Genomic DNA, 9542 nt, shown 5'->3' with positions numbered 1-9542 from the left:
TGGCATAAGTGGGCCTTGGATGACTTTTTTGTTATGGGCCTTTTAGATTGTGGATTTGGGCCATAGTTCTGGACCAAGCTAAGCTAGGGTTAAAATGTTCATTTTACCCCATCTATGGATTATTGGTTATTGTTTGGAACCCAAGTGTTTGGGTGTTATTTTATACTGATAACTCGGGGAGTCGTTAGGGCAACAACTTGGGATTTCTTTAAGTGAGATTCACCATTCGAGGAGAGTTTCTTCACTGGGTTTAGTGGGTCTAAGGAACCAATGCTGACCCTTATTGATTATGTTAGGATGCTAGGAGTCTCCATGACCCTTTCATGTGTTATGTGCTACTATGTATACCGGGTGGGGATCGTTGCTAGGCGTGGCCTGGGGTTTGGAACATATGCTAGTGTTAGTGATTATTATATGTGTTAGCATGATTATGTGATATAGATTGTATGTGTATAGTAGGAGAGGACTGAGAATAACATATTTGTATACCGAGTGGGGCTCGATGTCAGGCGGGGCTTGATGTTAGGCGAGGCCCGATGTCGGGCGGGGGCCCAGTATATGATTTATTATGTATGGTATGGTGTAGTTTGGGGAACTCACTAAGCTTTATGTGTATATTTTTTAGTTGATGTTTCAGGTACTTCATGTGGCAAGGGGAAGAGCTCGAGGTTCCTGCATTGCACACACCACACACTCTGATTTTTATGATGTTTGACATACTTATTTTATTTGGTTTGTATGAACAATGATTTGGAATACTGTTTCTACATAAAGGAAAAATGAAATTTTTGGGATGTTTCAAGTTGGTATCAGAGCCTTGGTTTGAGGGATTTGGGTACACTTTCTGGTGTTCCTAACTCAAAGTGAGGATTTAGTAAAGTCTTTCCAAAAGAAAAATATTTTTAAGAAAAACAGTTTTCTAAAATACGAAAGGGTGTGGTGCATGCAATCAGTCGAGCTCAAGTAAGTTTTCCTAAATTACCCATACATGTTATTTGATATGATTTGATCTATGAATCTGTGAACCGCATGCTAGTTAGGGCTAAGGATCTGCTCATCTTTCACATGATAGAATGCTCGGAGAGGTGTCTTTGTATGCTAGTTGTATGAGCTAGTAGACTTGCATGCTAGTACTGATCAGTCAGTGATAGGATGGTCTGATTAGGTTATGCTTGGTTCTGATACTTGATGCTCAAATTTTGCTTGCCTTGTGCTTTTAGGAGTTCTAACTAGCTTCTGCTAAATAGTAAACGAGTACGTTAAGTTACATATTATGGAAACTAAATAATTTTAAAAGATTAGGTTTTAACTCTATCGTGCAGCGCTTGTTTGAGTCCAACCGTTGTAGCATGAGACCTCTCGTTCAAAGAATTATCTAGTTTTAGTGATATATGATGGTATTCATGAGCTAGTTAGAGGGGGGTAGCAAGAGTTCCTTCTACAGTTAATGGAAGAGAGTGGTATGGAGTTGCCCTAGGAAAACCTAGGATGAGATCTAGTGATGGGAGCCTTATTTATGAGGGAATGTTAGATGGATTTAGAGTAACATGTTGAGTCAACTCAATTATTGAGGGAAGTACGGATAGATGTGGAAGGTAATATGGGCCCGTACTACTAGACACAGAGGATCCATACTGGATTCAAGGAGAGTTGCGATAAAACCACGGAGCTTGTAGAGTTGTGATTCCTCCGATATATATATATATATATATATATATATATATATATATATATATATATATATATATATATATATATATATATATATATCGATGTGCGTGTTTGATGGTTTATGTGGTCTATATTCAGTATGGTGGTATTGCAGGGTAGACCTATCGACAGTTCTGGTGCTAGGGAGAGTTCAAGATCAGGATCTGGATCTGGAGCTGGGCAGCTCGATGAGAAGACTAGCGAGTTTCTCTCATCAAAGATTAATCTTAGCATTCTTAATCAGACTCCTACCATCTTCGGCTCGGTCAAGGAGGGTATCCTGGAGGTTTTGGAGGAGCAATTGAGCTCGTTTCGTTATGAGATTATGGCATTAGAAGGAGCTCGATCTTTGACATTTAGGGAGTTAAGGGCTGATGGAGCTCCAGATTATCATGGGTTGAAGACCCCCATTGCGAGCAGGCATTGGTCACTGGATGTTTCTAATGCTTTCTGCACCAGTCATTGTCCCGAGGGGGACATGGTCATATTAGCTTCCGGCCTTTTGCAGGGCAGGACACGAGACTGGTGGGAGGAGGTAGGGCATGAACTGAGTGATGATGTGTTTGATGTGATGATATGGGATGATTTCTCGACTCGATTCAGAGCTGAGTTTGCACCAGTGATTGAGGTGCAACAGTTGGCGTGTGAGTTCCAGGATCTCCGCCAGACTACGAAGACGGTGGCTGAAATCACCATGATGTTCAGGGAGAGGGCACTTATGGTTCTATAGTATGTGGCAGATGAGGAGATGAAGAAGGCCCCATATCATGTGTTGCTAAGGAGTGAAAATTGGCAGTTTATGAGCCAATCCAATTGCAAGACGCTGGAGGATATGATATCTTGAGCCACGGAGAGCGAGATTGACTTGGAGATGGAAAGGAATAGGAAGTCAGCTGAGGTTCAGACATCAGGGGGATCAACAAAAGAGGCCCAAGGTATCAGATTCTGGATCGAGGGGCCATCAGGGTCGTAGTCGTTGTGGCAAGTGCGGTAGGACGCACAAGGGAGCGTGCATGAGTGGCAGTGGTAGTGGTTCTGGCTGCTTCAAGTGTGTCAACACGGGTCATTATAGCAAGGATTGTACTGCTACCACCACCCAGGGATCAGGCGTAATTTGATTTCATTGAAATCAGAGATGCCACAAGAGGGCCCAATGTCCAAGTTTGGCTGCAGCAGGACCGGTGTTAGCACCTGCTCCTGTGACTCTTCGGATTACTAACGGTCGTCATGGTTGGGCAGATGCACCTACGGAGAAGAGCAGGTCTTTCCAGCTGATAGCATAGGAGGCGTGCGCAGCTTTTGATGTGGTGAAGTGTATGTGTGTTCTGCATATCTCTTTATTTATATTGAATTGCTTGCTTATGTGTATGTGTTTTATTTTAAGATTGTTTCATGTGAATGGTATGTCTTTTTTGATATTATTTTATTCAGCGGCTAACTGATGCTTTGTATCTCTTGTGCTTAGTAAGAGATTTCCTGTAGATACGGGGGAGTTCGATTGTCCTCTTGATGTTAAGCTTGGTGATGATAGGACATTTCGGGTTGCGAGGGTTCATCGGGATTGTACGATTTAGTTATTCTGCGAGCAATATCTGGTCTATTTGGTTCCCATTCTTCTGTGTGGGAAAAAGGTTATCATGGGCATTGATTGGTTGATCCCTAATGGTGCAGTGATCGACTATGAATAGAAGTTCGTTTAGGTTCAGACCCCAAGTGGGGGAGAGTTGGTGATTCATGGTGACAGACTGCACCGTGGGCCAATTTTGTGTTTTACATCGAAGGCCATACACTATCTTTATCATAGGTGCTTGGGTTTTGTCGCCTATTTCATGGATACCCGGGATAAGGGTAAGGCGACCGTGGATGATGTGTCAATTATGCGAGATTATTCGGATGTGTTTCTAGAGGATTTGCCTAGGTACCTCCGAAGAGGCGGGTGGAGTTTAGGATTGATCTGGTACCAGGTGCGACTCTGATATCCAAAGCACCGTATCAATTGGCTTCTCCCGAGATGTAGGAGTGGTTTACACAACTGCAGGAGCTGTCAGACAAAGGATTTATTAGACCGAGTAGTTCGCCTTGGGGAGCACCAATTCTATTTGTGAAGAAGAAGGATGGGTCTCATTGTATGTGTATCAACTACTAGGATTTGAATAAGGTAATGCTGAAGAACCGTTATCCCTTCCCGATGATCGATGATCTTTTCGACTAGCATCAAAGTGCATCTTGGTTCTCCAAGAATGATTTGTGTTTGGCTTATCATCAAATGCAGATCAGGGATGAGGATGTGCAAAAGATAGCTTTTTGGACTCGATATGGTCATTATGAGTTTGTGGTGATGCCTTTCGGGCACATCAATGCTTTAGTTGCGTTCATGGATCTCATTAACCGCTTGTGCAGACCGATGCTGGATTGATCTGTGATAGTATTTATTAATCATATATTGGCTTATTCCAAGACTTAGGAGCAGCATGAGGAGCACTTGAGGGAAGTGCAGGAGACTTTAAGGAGGGAGATACTTTTCGCAAAGTTCTCCAAGTGTGAGTTCTGGTTGCACAAGGTGCAGTTTCTGTGCATCTCGTCAACCAGAAGGGTATTTTGGTTGATCCGGCCAAGGTCGAGGCCATGATTCAGTGGAAGGTTCCGAGGTCTCCATATGAGATTTAGAGTTTTCTTGGTCTGGCTGGTTATTATTAGAGATTCATCTAGGATTTCTCCAAGATCGTTCTTCCATTGACCCGAATGACCAAGAAGTTGGTGACCTTTCATTAGGGGGCTTAAGCAGCAGTCAACTTTTCAGACTCTTCAGCAGCGACTGTGTGAGGCGCTGATTCTGACCCTGCTTGAGCGTGTTGATGGCTTTGTGTTTTCTTGTGATGCTTCGATCTCCGGTCTGGGGGCGATATTGTTGCAACGGGGTCGTGTGATTGCTTACGCTTCCAGACAGCTGAAGCCTCATGAGACAAATTATCCAACACATGATTTGGAGTTGGGGGCTGTAGTTTTCGCCCTCAAGATTTGGCGGCATTACCTCAATCTGGTTCGTTGTACTATTTACACAGATCACAGGAGCTTGAGGTATCTGATGGATCAGCCGAATATAAACATGAGGCAGCGTCGATGGTTAGGTGTGGTGAAGGATTATGATTGTGACATCCTTTATCACCCAGAGAAGGACAATACGGTAGCCGATGCTCTCGGCCGCAAGGTAGTCGCGACTCTGAACAGAGATATATGTTTGAGGATGACCGTGGTTACTCCATTGTTGGAGCGGATTTGTGAGGATCAGGTAGTGGCTATGAAGGAAGAGCACCAGAAGAGTGATTGCATTATGGGTCAGGTGACTTCCTTCAATTATGATAGTCGTGGATTTTTTACTCTATATCGGCGAGTCTGGGTTCCTTATTGGGGCGGTGTGTGCCAGGTACTTATGGAGGATTCCCACAAGTCGAGGTTCTCCATTCATCCCGGGGCGACGAAGATGTATAGGGTTCTTCATCTTGATTATTGGTGGCCCTTCATGAAGCGGGATGTGGCATGGTATATTGAGCTATGCCTGACTTGCAGGAAAGTTAAGGCCGAGCATCAGCATCCTCACAGCAAGATGCAGCCATTGGAGATTCCCGTATGGAAATGGAAAGACATCACTATGGATTTTATCACGAAGCTTCCTAAGACTGTGTGTGGACTGGATTCTATTTTGTTCATCATGGATTGTTTGACCAACAGCACGCATTTCTTTCCGATCTAGGAGAGTATTTCTACAAAAAAGTTGGCCAATATTTATGTCAGGGAGGTGGTGCACGTCATGGGGTGCCGGTATTAGTTGTTTCAGACAGGGATATTCAATTTACTTCTAGATTTTGGATGCAGTTTCATGATGAGATGGGCACTCGTCTCCATTTCAGTAATGCATTTCATCCGCAGAATGATGATTAGAGTGAGAGGACTATTCAGACTCTGGAGGATATGTTGCATGTGTGCGTGTTGGATTTTTGAGGGAGTTAGGATACGTATCTTCCGTTAGCGGAATTTTCATATAACAGTTATCACAGCAGCATTAATAAACCTCCTTATGAGATGCTCTACGAGAGGAAGTGCATGATCGCGATTTGTTGGGGTGAGGTCGGTTAGCGAGTCATGGGGAGTACCGAGGTGGTAATCAGGACCATGGAGCTGATCCAGCAGGCTCCAGATAGCTTCATGGTTTTGGCTAGAGTGAGCCGGGTTGCGTATCGTCTAGATCTTCCAGCCAAGCTCAGGCAGATGCATATCATGTTTCATGCCTTTCAATTGCGGAAGTGTTTAGTGGATGATTCCACAATTGTATAATTGGAGTATATTCAGGTGGATGACCACCTGACTTATATTGAGAAACCAGTGGTGATTTTAGATCGGAAGACGAAAACCTTGAGGAAAAAGGTTGTAGAGTTGGTGAAGGTGTAGTGGTTGCTCCAGAAGGGGTCAGAGTTGACTTCAGAGTCTGAGGATGAAATGAGAGAGCATTATCTGGAGTTGTTCTGGGCAACGGACATCAAGGACGAAGTCTGATTTAAGTGGGGGAGAATTGTAACGCCATATATTGTAAGGTATTTATTTAAATTTGGTTAATTAATTACTTAGAGTTTGGGCCATGAAGTCATTAGACCATTTTTATTTTGGGCTTAGGGTGTGTCGTACGGGAGGCATACCACCCTATGTACGTTGGGCATACTAGAGTAAAAGTGACGCGGATACCATGAACGTACACGCTGCATACAAGTAAATACACGCAACGTACGTGTCCAGACCCCAAAACCCTACTATTTAGGGTTTGAGCACTATTTAAAGAATATTATGTCCCAATGATCTTTTGTATTAGCCTCCCTCCTATCCCTAATCAGCCTCCAGAAAACCCTAACCCCATTTTGAGTGTTCTTGAGCTTCGAAGGTCTTTTGAGTGCATTTTGGTGTGTTTTGTCCGATTTTCAAGAAGGAGAAGGTTGGAGCAAGGTGGTGGTTAAATGAGAAGCTTGTAGACTCGGATTATCTGCTCCATTTATTGCTTGTTCAAAGTATAAAGTCTTAATCTAGATCTTTAAAAACTTAGATCTCCTTGTTTTAGGTTTTGGACCCTTTTTTGTCCCATAAATGAGATCTTTTGGTTCATATCATTTCAGAAGCTTAGAGTTGCCACTCTTAGTGTTCCTTAGGTCCTAGATTGATAAAGTTGTCATCTTTGAAGCTTAGACCCATCCATACATGAGAAATTTCCATTTTTATGGAAGTAGAAGGTTATAATTCGAGTTTAGGCTTATTTGGGCATCTAAAGTCACTATGCCAATGACTTTATAGTTCTAGACATCCATTGGGACTCAGGCCTGTGTTTTGGACCTTTAGATGTAAGCATTAAGAGCTTAATGGAAGAATAGCTTAATGAAGGAGTATGTTGGGCATACAAGCTAGTACGTGCAGCTTACAAGCCATGCAGCGTGTACGCTCAGCGTACGACTGAGTACCCCCCCCCCCCCCCCCCCCCCCCCCGTACTCAGTCAAAATGGGCTTCGCATTATTGGGCCTCGGTTGGGCCATTTCTTTGGACTTGGTTGCTTTAGGCGTTATTAGGCCATCTGAAATCAAGCTTTTGGGCTAAGGAAAGTTATTGGGCTTTAGGGTAAGGCTCATATGAGGGTTTGGGCCCAATTTGGAAAATTAGTCCATAAGTGGGTCTTGGATGACTTTTTGGTTTTGGGCCTTTTAGATTGTGGATTTTGGACTTAGTTTTGGATCAAGATAGGCAAGAGGTAAAATGGTCATTTTACCACAAGTATGAATTAGTGGTTATAGCTTGGAACCCAAGTGTTGATTGTGTGTTATTTTGTACTAGCTTAAGGAGTCATCAGGGCAGCAACTAGGGATTTCTTTAAGTGAGATTCAGCATTTGAGTTGAGTTTCCTCACTGGGTTTAGTGAGTCTAAGGCATAAATGTCGGCCCTTATTGATTATGTTAGGATGCTAGGAGTCTGCGTGAAATTTGCATGTGTTATGTAGTACTATGTGTATCGGGTAGGGCTCGATGCCAGGCGAGGCCTGAGGGTTGGAACATATGGTCGTGTTAGTGATCATTATATGTATTAACATGATTATGTGATATAGATTGTATGTGTATAGCGGGTGAGTTCTAGTGACAGGCGAGGCCTGAGAGTAACAAATTTTTATACCGAGCGGGGCTCGATGTCGGGCAGGGGCCCAATATATGATTTATTATGTATGGTATGGGGTAGTTTGGCGAACTCACTAAGCTTTGTGCTTACGGTTTTTAGTTTATGTTTAAGGTACATCCAGTGGCAAAGTGAAGGGCTCGGGGTGACTGAATTACACACACCGTATGGATTTTGTTTATGGGACACACATTGAATTTTATGATGTTTGACATACTTATTTATTTGGGTTTTATGAACAACGATTTGGAATACTGTTTCTACTTGAATGAAAAATGAAACTTTTGGGTCATATTTTTGGGATGTTTCATGGTCCCATAAATAGTATTTTCAAAAGAAAAATTATTAGTAAAAGTCTTGCGATTTCATACCTATTACAATATAAAAGCATAAACTTTACAAAAATTACATTAATAATACTAATGGCCTACAACTCCTTCAATCTCTCAGCATAATGTACCTTCAAACAATTACCTATGATACATAAAATCTTAGTGGGTCAGGTTGGGGAACCTGGTGAGCACATAGGATTTTCAACCAGTGATAGCATAATGGTATATTTTACTTAATTCATCCAATTACCAATTCCCGTTATTCTTACTCCATGATCCTAAGGTAATGATCATGTTGGACCTATCCTAAAGGATCTCTGTGAGTAGACAAAATTACTATAGGAGTTCCGTAGCTATATATATATATATATATATATATATATATATATATATATATATATATATATATATATATATATATATATATATATATAAGGAAACCCTGAGGGTGATAGAGTACCCAAATGAAGATCTTTTCTTTTCCCTGAAAAGTATGATCACTAATACCCCAACTGGTGTTCCACCGGACTACCTAGAATAGTTGTGGTTATCACCTACACTTTGTTATATGAGCGGTCCCGGTAATACAATGTGTGACCTCTCACCTTTATTTTATTTTCCCATAAACTCGTTACTACCCAACCCGTTATTTAATCTTTCCCAAAACCTCTCACTATCCAATGAGTATATGATAAAGTAATGTATATAAATAATGTCTTCTCTTCCTTAAGTATCTCCTTCTTCACCCTTTGTTGCATCCAAGATCATATGGTATGCCCTCGCCTTAACTTTAGTGGGACATTTGGACTTGTAGCTTCTTTCAGCCATGGGCAATCATCTTTGAAATGCTTGTCTTTCGCACATTCAAAACATGCCTTTTGAGCAATAGTACATTTGGTAGCATAGTTACCAGTTTTCCATACGTGTAGCAGGTCACAACCTTGTTGCATTGCCCTACATGCTTCACCTTACATTTTTCCCACCACCTTGCCTCCTTATTATCTCCAGACTTATTGTTGGGGATAGACTTTGAAAACGTTTTCTTTATCCCTTTACTATATTCATTCCTAGAAGACCTATCAAAGTTCCTCTTTTCTATGACTTTAGTATTGTCAGCAACCCTCACCTTAATCATGCTTTCAACCGCTCTTGTAGCCCAAACAACTACCTCAAAAGTAGGAGACTATTTAACTCGTACAGTGTACTCCCATGGTATCCCCTTGGTATGCCTATGAATTTTGGTTAGTTCATCTACACATAGAAAACTCCATCTTGTCGATGTAGACGTTGGTTTATTCTT

This window comes from Lactuca serriola, chromosome 4, assembly GCF_051521515.1.
Source record: "Lactuca serriola cultivar US96UC23 chromosome 4, Lser_US96UC23_V15, whole genome shotgun sequence".
Lineage (NCBI taxonomy): Eukaryota > Viridiplantae > Streptophyta > Magnoliopsida > Asterales > Asteraceae > Lactuca > Lactuca serriola.
This window is presented reverse-complemented; position numbering follows the sequence as displayed.